Source organism: Mauremys mutica, chromosome 12 (assembly GCF_020497125.1).
Source record: "Mauremys mutica isolate MM-2020 ecotype Southern chromosome 12, ASM2049712v1, whole genome shotgun sequence".
Taxonomy (NCBI): Eukaryota; Metazoa; Chordata; order Testudines; family Geoemydidae; genus Mauremys; species Mauremys mutica.
Genome location: NC_059083.1, coordinates 70,838,914 through 70,850,599, shown reverse-complemented (window position 1 = coordinate 70,850,599; position 11,686 = coordinate 70,838,914). Strand labels below are relative to the sequence as shown.

The 11,686-nt window shown below is 40.8% G+C and overlaps 1 long non-coding RNA gene across 1 annotated transcript in view; it reads right to left on the bottom strand.

Annotated features, from left to right (window-relative positions):
- Positions 1-2,749: 2,749 nt before the first annotated feature.
- LOC123345091 overlaps positions 2,750-11,686 on the bottom strand; it is a 33,580-nt gene continuing 24,643 nt past the window's right edge. Inside the window, exons 2-3 of the long non-coding RNA XR_006572713.1 lie at positions 9,974-10,039; positions 2,750-4,087 (exon numbers count right to left, since the gene is read on the bottom strand). This is a non-coding gene — a long non-coding RNA (uncharacterized LOC123345091). The remainder of the gene's footprint in view (positions 4,088-9,973; positions 10,040-11,686) is intronic.

Below are 11,686 nucleotides of genomic sequence, written 5' to 3'. Positions count from 1 at the left end.
GAGAATATGGATATTCTGGAGGTCCCCAAGTGGAAGTGTGAATTTCAGTTTCAGGACAGCCATCCATATGCACTAAGGACATATTTAGGGTCTAGTGATGGACCAGCACATCTCAGAATGGGCGGGGGGGGGGGAAACGGGGGAAGAGGGCTTGTGAGTTACAATGTGGCCATGGCTGGCTTATAAGGTGCGCTGAATAGACAGGAGGGGTATGTGAAGCTACTAATTGTGAAGCTCCAAACCTTACTTCTAGCCATAACTGAGTAGCTAGTACACATTTCATGATAACTGCTTGTTTAGCTCCCCCGCCCCCTGCTCTTTTCATGGTGTCCATTTTGAATCTCCTGTGGTTTCAGAGAAAAAGGAGAGGGCGGAAGGGGAATGTTCCACCCTAAATGGAAGCACACCAAACCCACGGTTTGTGTTAATAACTTAATAGGCCCAGAAGCTGGAAATCTCCCATCTACATATTAATACAAACAAACAGAAATGTACCAGGCTCCAGCTCTGGGGCTTGCTTTGACACCAGGTCTGCAGCCTGCTTCTCCCCAGGGCCATCGCCAAACAACTCCTCTGAGTACAGACCTGGGATGTGCTGTAGCTGCTTTGGCGGTATAGCCAGGGCCGCCCAGAGGATTCAGGGGGCCTGGGGCAAAGCGGGGGAGCTGCGGCACTTGTACTCACCCGGCGGCGGTCCGGGTCTTTGGCAGCATTTCGGCGGCAGGGGGCCCTCCAGTCGCTCCGCGTCTTCGGCAGCACAGAAGTCCTCCCCTGCCCCCGCCAAAGACCCGGAGCGACTGAAGGCACCCCCTCCCCCCCCCGCTGAAATGGATTTAAAGGTTGCAGTGGCAAAGCTTATACAATGAAGACGCTTGTGGATGCTAAGCAACATGAATGCAGATGTTAGTTGACTAAGGATCCAGTAATAATTCCTAGAATCAATCCAATGGACAAATAAGAATAAGAAAGCAATTCTGAGAAGACTGATGCATTGAGGTGTGGTGTGTGCTGCTTGTTTGTTCCCTGCCCCCACTTTTTCTTCCCCACTCCCCACTTCAGAGCAGCTTTCAGATCTACTAAGCCCTTTGGAGTTTTCAGAAAAATCGGTCTTTTAGGATGGCTAAGTGGTTTCCTTAGAGAGGCTTCACTGCACCCGGCTCCAAGGAACACTGGCCAGATGGCTTGCAAAACACTCTCCCCAATCAACTATTTTCTAAAAATTAGACTGAAAAGGTGGAGTTTCAGGGACCATGGGTTATTGTAGATCTCGATTACATTCTCCTTTGCTCAGAATGAGGCTTTTGCTGATGCTAAAAGACAGCTTGGAGACCTGAGTGTCGCCTCGAGAGTACAGTATTCAGTCAAGAGGCGAGTGAACTATGAAGGATATTTTTATGTTCTAAGGAGGCTGAGATTTTTTTTTTAAAGCCAAGAAACCTGAAGCAACAGTGGCAACTCTGTCATCCGCTTGAGACAAGACCGAAGCAGGCTAATTTTAGTCACTATGCACTATGTAAGCTGAAAAATAAAATAACTGAACTAGAGAATGTTAAAGTGCTGACACTGCTGAGCTCTGTGCTGGACCCAAACAAAAAGGCTTTGCCCTAAGGCATTTATAGACTGAGTTACAAAATTAGTTTGTAATTGAAAATAACATTCAGCTTCCCTTTGTGATCCCCTCACTACTGTAAAAGAGAGAGTCCCTGTGGTGTGGGCCCATTTGAAGTCTACATAGTGCACTGGAAATTGAATTGGACGTATCAATGACTGCAGAATGTATATTGCTTGGTTGGTTACTGAAAGTAACATTCTTGTCTGTATGGTCTGACACACACTTTATCTAGCTATCTTTCCCTGTCATTAAATATAGATCACATCACAGTATGAAAAGTAACATTAACCAATTAACATAGATAAGGCGTTCCTCAGTTATATGTGCTCACTGGCTATTTTCACACAGCCATATAGTAAAGAGATCTGTACAGTTTAACTGTGAATGTTCAGTAGTTTAGTATCAACAATGGATTTTCCCCTGGTGAAAAAAGAATTAAAGAATATTCCAGGGTTAGGCTAGTTGGGCAGTGGGTGAACAGTATTGCCAACTCATGGTTTTAAAATCATGAGTGTTCAGTTCCCAGCTCATAGTCAAGTGTGAATCTCAGCTTTCATTTAATAATAATAAATAAAAAATTCTAGCCTTCATTTGGGGAGAAAGGCTTGAAAAAGTGACCTGAGTGCACACTAAAGACTCAAAAGAAAGAAAAAAAACCCACACCAAATCTTACTATATTTTAAAATCACATGTTTTTTCCATCCTAACCCATGTTTGAATGCTTCAGGTTGGTAGTACTGGGTTTAAGGTCACTGGCAATTGAGTTTCCTGAAGGAGGGCCCTGTAGCCCACCGCCTCCCATTCTAGTAGGCAGCCTAGACACTATATACACTTTTCCCCCCAAAAAATCCTTCTGATAAGTTAGATACATAATAGGCACAATACTGCTCCCAGTGAAGACATTGGAAGGGTTCCCATTGACTTCAGTGGTAGAAAGACAATGCCCATTGTGTGTGTATAAAGGAAAACAAGTAGCTCAATGTTTTGTTTTAAATAGTACCGTCCACATATTTGGTATTATTACAGAGTCCTTAGAGAGCTTTTATCGATACTGAACTTTGCTGGTGACAATATTTAATCTGATCCTCTTACGAATTGGTGTGTTTAATTTTAGCTTTGTTATTAACCAGGGCTTGACAGTATATGAGTAAAAGATTGTGGCAGATACAGAGGGATGAAGTACAGTTGACGTAATGCAAGTTATGGGTTACAGTAAATACACAACTTTATTAAGGGTTATCAGTGATCTATTTTTACACAGAGGGGTTCAGAGTTCAGTGCATCTAAACACAAGCAGTAAATCATTCTCTTTAATAAAGGCCCCTCTAATATTAAAGTTACCAGAGGATCTGCAATTCATATTGTCCCTTCTGTCAAAAGTCATGTTATGTTTTTTTTTAATTACTTTGTATTTTAAACAAAATAATTCTCTATTCTGTACTTTCAACATTGTGAACAGATTTCAGATTTTTTTTAAACTTTGCTAATAACCGCTTCCAAGTTGAAATATTTCCCACCCAGACTATAAATGACATTTATTCTTTCACTCATTCCGTGAGGACTGCATCTGTAGTTCAAGTGAATACTAGAGATCAACTCATGCAAGGAAAAGGGAATCCAGAACTAGGCAGTGAGCAAAAGGAGGAACTGTTTTTGAAATATAGCATTCTCCAAAATGTAATTTACAATACACACCTACATTCGGTTAGTGACGTTGGACCTTTAAGAGAAGTTCTTGGAAGTTTGGTAAACGATCTTTGTACAGTGGTCAGAATTTCTTCCTAAAATGGGGGAGGGAAGGCGAGAGAGAGAGCAATCTTCACTCACTCTAAAGTAAGTCAGTACTCTAGCTGAGTGCTCAGTCTCTTTCTGTACCCTAAGTGTTAGAAAAATGTTTCATAGTATCCTTAACCAAGTCATGTATTTTAGGCACATAGCCTCTCCCAAGGACAAATTTCTCCCTGGTTATGTTTATGTGGAACGTCATTGCTAGAGAATTTTGAGTTTTATGGCCATTGTTCCCGATGAAGCTCACATTGAAGTACCCATGCAACCAAAGTTAAAACAAATATAGAGCTATATGTAATTCATAAGAATAGCAAACGGAGCATGCTCAGTAGGTGCCCAGCTACCACAGAAGTGGGCCTGGAGTAAGAAGCTAGAGGCAAGATATGTTTAATAATAATGATTCTAAAACAACAGGACAGAGTTGCTATCAACCCATGTGAAAATAAAGCACCTGTGCTTTGGCAGAATTGTAAGGAATTCAGTCACTCCAACTTGCCACTGGATGTCACTGGTCCTTCACACTAATAGCAGAGCAGGGACTGTATTGTTGAGACAGTAGAATATAATTTCAACACTTGGGGATTTCTGGAGCACCTCACGTAGACCCACATAAAATGATTAATCTAGTTATCCACAGGCGTTTCCGAAATATCATTAGATGTAGGCAGCATATTCCGTGTCCCAAACCTAAGAAGACAGAGTACGTGAGAAATATTCAAACTGAGATGAAGCTTTCCATTCCATTGGATGTTTTAATGAGACAAATCCACCCACTAACCTTGAAGAATGCTTGTGATCTATTTCTGTACACTCGTCTGTCTCATTTCATTATCCTCTGGCTTCTTGTTCAGTGTGATCCTACCACCATTTTTGATTGGGAAGAGCTTCACCTGCTTATGCTTTAAAACCATATACAAAAGAACTCAACAGATTCACAAGTGTGTCTGGGAGTAAATGTAGTCTAGATTCTGCACTATCATCTTATCCTTCACAAGCACACTTGCATCTGCTCATATGGCTGTGCCTATGGCAATTTGACAGTGCCACTGCTTGCAATGTGCGGCCATTGTCGAGCTTAAAACCTAACTTGTATCTCATTCCTTCATATAGTCATGGAAGTTAGAAAATGAAAATGGGCTAGTAGGTCCCATCTAGTCCTTCCTTCCCTGTTGGTACAGGAACGAGCAGACACCATGGTGATCCAAGCCACGAATACATACCCCAGAGAACAAAGTTACTTACAGCTCAGATTCTCCTTTCCTGTCGCACAGATACTTAAAGCCATTCTTAGGAGAAGGTTTCTTGGGAAATGAGGGTGGGTGGGGAAAGTTGCTTTCAGTAGGTCAGGCACCATCCAGGGCTCACAGGATTGGGTTGAACTAAGTAGGAAACTAGTTGTTTTTTTGTTTATTTTCTTATTTTGGTAACGTGTCCCTTAAAAAACCTTGCCGGCTGATTTTTTTTCTGCTGAGTCATTCAGTATATTTTTCTACTGCTTTATCTGGTCTCGTTTGAAACATCAGCAGCACTGGGGCTCCTTTCATGAATTTCTTATGTGACTTCTGGTTGCTCTTGTAATAGTCAAATTTAAAAAGAACAATGCTAAACCTGTTGAGCTTGGTGAATTCCGACTGAGCCAGACACTGCGGCTGGATTTAAAATAAAGATTTTTTTTTTTAAAAAGTAAAGAATATGGATAGGAGTCACAAGACGTGTATTCAAATCCCATGCCTCAAATTGTAAACCGATTTGCCAATGGGATCAGGTGGGAATCCTTTTCACCCCTATCTGTACAACTGCCTATCGGTCTAATTTAAAGTCCTTTGAAATCAATGGAACAATCGCTACTTCTCTGTACTTTGGGCCATAACTTATGAGCATTAGTGGTTGGGAGCTTGGCATCTTCACCTTCCTCTGAAGCATCAAGTATTGGCCTCTTCCCACAACAGGATATTGTATCTACCGAAGGTACTTATATGGCCTCCCTTACTGTAGTATCCGAGTACCTCACAAGCTTTAATGTATTTATCATCTCAGCAGTGCTGTGAGTTAGGTGAGTGCTATTATTCCACTTTACAGATGGGGAACTGAGGCAAAAAGAGAGACTAGTGCCTCACTTAAGGTCACATAGGTCATGTTATACTATAGCTGCTACAACAGCATAGTTACAGTGCTGCTGCTGTAGCACCATAGCCTAGATGGTCCTTACATCAACAGAAGGGTTTTCTCTGTTGCTGTAGTTAATCCACCTCCACAAAAGGTGGTAGCTAGGTCGATGGAGAAATTAGTCTGTGGACTTATATGTATTTACCACAGGGGTAGATCGATCTAACTAGGGCGCTTAGGGTGCAAAATTTTCTACAGCCCTGAGTGACACAGCTAGGTTGATCTAATTTTTAAGTGTAGACCAGGCCAAAGGAAGTGGAAGAGCAGGAAATCTGACTGTGGTCTAAATCCCATGCTAATGCCCTAATTACTGCATCAAACTTCCCCTCATATTGGACTTGAGGGACTAATGGTTTGATCCAACGTGACTACTCCTAAAAAAGTGGCCAACACTTCTGGGAAGAAACAGTTCCCCTTCTGTGTAATTTTCCAGTGTGTCTTTATTACCAGGTACTAAGGCTGGGATTGTCAGAGGGATTAAGGGAGTTTTATGTCCAACTCCCATTGAATTTCAGTGTGATGAAGTGGGTATTCACCCATGAAAGCTTATGCTCCAATACTTCTGTTAGTCTATAAGGTGCCACAGGACTCTTTGTTGCTTTTTACAGATCCAGACTAACACGGCTACCCCTCTGATAGTCTGAGTTAGACATCTAACTCCCCAAGGCTCCTATGAAAATCTCAGACCCAAAGATAGACTTGTGACTAAGGCCCTACTTGAATTGTGGGATGATCTCCAAATAACTGCGTCTGAGTTGCGGACAAAACATGGAAAATCGTGGAAAAGTAATAATGGACCTTTATTAATAGTGGTAATTTGGAAAAGCCAGAGTAGACCTATTGGCTTAAGAAAAAATTGCTGGAATGAAATAAACACTCAAATATTATGTTATGCCTGCAATTTTTTTTTTTGATAGCCAGACATTTTGCTGTAATTTTTTTTTTAATGAAAGTAATACAAAGTGACCGGTACAATATAAAATGCAGAAGACTAAAACACAACTGCAGTAGAAATTGAGTCCAATCACTTTAGCCTTCTCCATTTTACAGGCATTGATTGTTAGTGCCGCGCTAGTTGTATACTCAAACTGTATGCAAAACTGTGGACTCTGCAAAGTAAGCTAATTAAAATCAAATTGTGGTGAAAGCCTAATATTGCAGGAGCGGCAATATCACAAATGAAGTAGGGCCTTATTCATGGCCTATCCTGGTAATAGCTGAGAAAAATTCTCCTTTAGCTTGAAGCAGAAGGAGCAAACTTCTATCCCAAGTCTAAATGGGTGCCTTAAAATTCTGTGGCCATTGTAGTCGCTTACTAACAACTAAAGTCTTAGATTTCTGATAAATTAAAGAAGAGCTGGATAATTTGTGGGGGAGGAAAGTGTATATATCAAGGTACACACAATAGCTAGATATGGACCTAAACGCATTGTTTGGCTATTTCTAGCCCAATATGTTGCGCAATCCTAAACACCAAGCAACTGCAATTAGAATTTAATCTGCCTTATTCAAAATAACCACCAGTTAAAGGAGATTTTACCACAGAACTGCAGTCACAAGACATCATGGTTTTCAGGGGGGAAAAAAATGCATGTAATTTTAAAGCAGAACTGTAGACTGACACAAGCTGCTTTGTATTCAGCTTTCCTGCAGATCCACTGAGCTTCAAGAGCATCGTCTAACTAAAGTAATTGCAAATTACATGCCGAACATGAAAGCTAGATGGGAACTGAAAGTTTAGCTTTATTAATAAAACAATTAGCACTCACATGCTTTATCTTAAAGCACATTTCAAATAGTCACTAGTCTTCCTTATTCCTGTGAAGAAAGTCAGTATTATCACCCCCATGTTATAGAGGAGGAAATGGACAGGCAGTTTAAATGTGTAATTATACTAGCAATAGATTGGGGGCAAAGGTGCTTTTTAAAAAATGACTTGGCCAACAGGATTTGAAACATGATTTAGCACGGACGCAGTTTAAACAACTTTATAGTAAATTTAGCTGATTGTCACTAATGGGAACCTAGATTCAACACAAAGTTAACAGTTGTAAAAGGTGGCATTTTAAACACTTTTTTCCTCTAGTCTATTCCTTGTACAGACAGAACCTAATCAGCATTCAAGAATATAAAGGTCAGGACAGGATTAGTCACAGCCAGGATTAGAATAAGGGTTTCCTAGCTGCCATTCTTGGGCCTTGTCTACACAAGAAAGTTTCACTTTCTTTTTTTTTTAAACTAAGCTGATTTAGAAACTAATTAAACGGATGAACCCTCCTGTGTAGACACTTCTTTCATTTTAGGAGTGCCCTATATTTTAGCTGAAGTTGGTAAGGAATCAATGTAAACTAATTTGATATAATGCATTCTTCAACCAAAGTGTTTCCCTATAAGGGAGTTGCATCAGTTTAACTAAAGTTGGGGAAAAAAACCAAACACACTTTTAGTTAAACTGGGGTACGTTTGGGTAGACAAGGCCTTGCACTCAAATCACTAGCCAACACCTCTTTCCCACTCTCATGTCTGACTTGTTACTTGTCCTATTTAATACACTATTGTTTGTGTGGCTTGGGTGGATCACTGATTGAGAATACACTTCCCTCTTCGCACTAACATTCATGAATTGTTGCAGAAGACACAGTTGCATGCACAGTGATGTGCCACTAATCTTTTCAGTTACAGCTTTGACCTTAAAAAAAACCAAAACAAGCCAAGCTATTTATAGCTGAGCTAATTATTTTGATACCATATGACAGTGTTGGAGTCTGTTTTCCCTTCACTCAGTTAATGCCAGTGGAAAAAGCATTCAGTACCCTTTTAATAGCACGCATCAGCTATAATACAAAGACTTTGCTTGATGTTTAAAACTGCAGGATTTTGCAGTACAGCAAAGCATGCAGAAAAGAGCACAATGTGTTGTATTTCTGGGTTGCTATAGGAGAAAGTACAGTCTGTGTGGATGTGAGTAAACAATAATGGGATTGCTGTGTGTTGGGTTTTTTTTTTAAACCCTCTTTATTTAATGAGAGGATAACAAGGACCAAATCTGTGTAAACCATAGATTAACATGCCACTAGAAACTGTCTGCAGCTTCTAGAGTTTTTTCACCTGTAGATCTCAAAGCATTTTATGAAGGTGGTTAAGCTATTGCCACATTTTACAGATGGGAAAACAAGCACAAGTGAAATGAGATCACACAGGGAGTGACAGAATGAGGAATAGAACTCCTGACTCCCAGCCCTTTGATTAATCAATTGAGCCTCTTTCGGGGGTGAGGGGGTGTTTGCAGGAGTGTGTACTTTCATCACACAGGGCCCAGTTCTCAGTGCAACAAAAAAGGTGCCTGGACAGGTCTCAGAACAGAACTTTTTAAAAACCAAAATGCCGAATTCCTCCTTTAGGATTAAGCAAATAGTGTATTTTTTTTCCTAAAAGGAAATAAATGGGAGACTGATTTTATCTTGCACCAGAGCATTTCAGCTTACAAAGAAAATATTTCCTGCTGGACTAAATCAAACTAAAAATTGCTGCATTCCAATGACTCAGCAGTGGCCTATGGGGTGATGAGTTTGGAGCTCAGTCTAGTTGGCACCAGTTGCCTAATTTCCTTCCATACACTGTCCCCTGTGTAGTTTTAGCTGAAAAATATAGGGCTGAGTGGGTATGGGGTGGTGAAAATTATGATAGAGGCATATTGGTGATACAGCACGGGGGAGGCTTGCCCTGCTCCTGCCTTCTGCTTTCAGTTCTGTGGCTAAGTATTTCAAACTTTCAATACAGCACCTGTATTGCTGAAGCTTTTAAATAAAACCAGACCCAAACTGAACCTGACAATGAACAATAGTTTGCAAGAAGAGAGCGTTCATGCTGTTTCTGAACCAGTTCACCTACTCATAATTTATTCCAAACCCTTACTGTACTTTCCCCAAGGTGCCACGTGTGTGAGCTGCATTTATTTGCTATGTTATGAACTTGCTGTCGAAGGACCTTGGGTTCTCATACACAAGAAAACGATGAGAAAAACAAAGCGGGGTGGGGAAGGGTTGAGAGGCCCCTACCCTTCTGGAAGGGAGAAGAATGGATTCAAAATGGCATGTTTTCTCCTTCCCTAGAGCTGGTGGGTGCCCATCTACACAAGTCTGTGGTTTCTGGTATTGAAACTTGTAGGGGCAGCAAACAAAGTCATTTAAGCTCAGGCAGCAGAACAGGGCGTCTATGCAGCATGATCCCGACCAACCCACTGGATTTTCTTTGTAGAAATCTGCAGGAGAGTTAGTGGGCGTGGGAGAGTTGTGTGTACTTTCTAGCCTCCTGAGGCAGTAAGGGGTAGTCACAACTATGGAGGAAAAAGCTAGCAGCCCCAGCAACATGAATCTTGGCATCCAAAGATAAGGACAGAGGAGGTACCTGTGTTAGAGTGAAGCAGGACGCTTTCCTCATCCCATGAGAATGATTCTGAAGATTTTTCCCACCCTGAATTGGGATAAAAAGTAAAATTTTCACAAACCAATAATCCAAAAAAGGCATTTCAGATCACGTCAATCAAGGCATTTCATTTTGATTTTAATTTATAGTGTTAAAAAAACTAACTAAAATTTTGGAACAGTCATTTTGAAGCAGAAAATGAACATTTTGAACGGTCAACATGGGACATTTAGACAATTTTGAAACTTTTTCTCAAAACATTTGGAATTGAGAGATTTGTCAAAACAGATTCTTTCCTGCAAACAATTTTGGTTTTGATGAATTGGCAGTTTCTGAAGAAAAACGTTCCAACGATGAATTCATGACTAGCTCTATCTAAAAGTAATGCCCTCTCCCCAAAATCTGTAGAATAGCTTTTCCCATAGATCCTTGCCCTCTGCAAGGCTTGATGGTCATCATGCCTTCTTCCCCATTACAATAACCTCCCTCTGGAGGATATTCCATGAATTAGAAGTCCTAGCACTCTCCCGCTGTTGCAAGAGGAAAATAAATATATACACAACCTTTAGGCTTTAACAGACCTTTACGTTCTGTGCCTTTCCTAGTTTGCTATTTGTGGCCTTTCAAGCTTTCAAAAAGCAGGTGCTGTTTGTGAAGCCTTTCTGTGAATATTGCTTTGTTTTCATTTTATTTATCTTTTTAAAATCATGTGGGTCAAGCAGCTGCAGGTACCGTGCAATATTCATGACAAGCACTGATTTATGTAGGCATAAAGCTGTGCAGCAGAATTACAGGTTCCTGAATGTTATATGCAGATTTAATTTCTTTTTTATGACCACCGGATACAAGCAGATTTTCTTGAGGGCAAAATTTATGAGACATTCATTCAAGTTTTCAGGGGGCATCGCATTTATTCCTGGCAAAGGGAGAAAGGCAGGCAAGGTAATGGTAGTCCTACTTCTTGCTGAATTTGGGTGACCAAGATATGATACTGTACAGAATGTGTCTGAACAGGGATAGGGAGATTTCCTAATATCAGCTTTGCAACATGAACATTTTAGCTATATTCTTAACAGTGCTCACCACTGGAACATCTGAACACCTCTGGAGTATTTGTGGCTTTACTCTCTCAATCATCCTCTGAGGTAGGTTTTATCCCCATAGTACATAAGCATAGCATCCATTCCTAATTTCAATTTTTGAGTATGAAACTGGATTGGATATAATTCAAGTTATTAAATGCAACCACATGGCCCAACAACTTGTGCTTGTCTAATGTGGTGACTTATTTATACTGCCCTGTGAAACAGTGCAACAGAGAGAGGGAAAAGGTATTACCCCTTTAAGGAGCAGGCTGGAGTGTATAGCCTGAGGATAATCAAGGCCACCCTGCCCTGGGATATGAGCTATATAAACAGGAACAGGAAACAGAACAAGGAATGAGAGGAGGGGCTAGAGCCTGGTAGGCTGCAGCAGGTGCACTCTTAGGAGTCGGGTACCTGGAGACAAGCCTACTCTGATTCAGAGACTTGATGTAGACTGTAAGTTTGGGAGCTGTGAACCCAGAGCCTGATGAACTGTGTGTTGTAAGGATTCCTGGCCTGACACCTGATTAAAAGGCGATGGTATTTTGTTAATATGTATTGGCTTCTCCTTGACCCTGAGCTGTTAAACTGAAACCTATTGCTGCTCCAT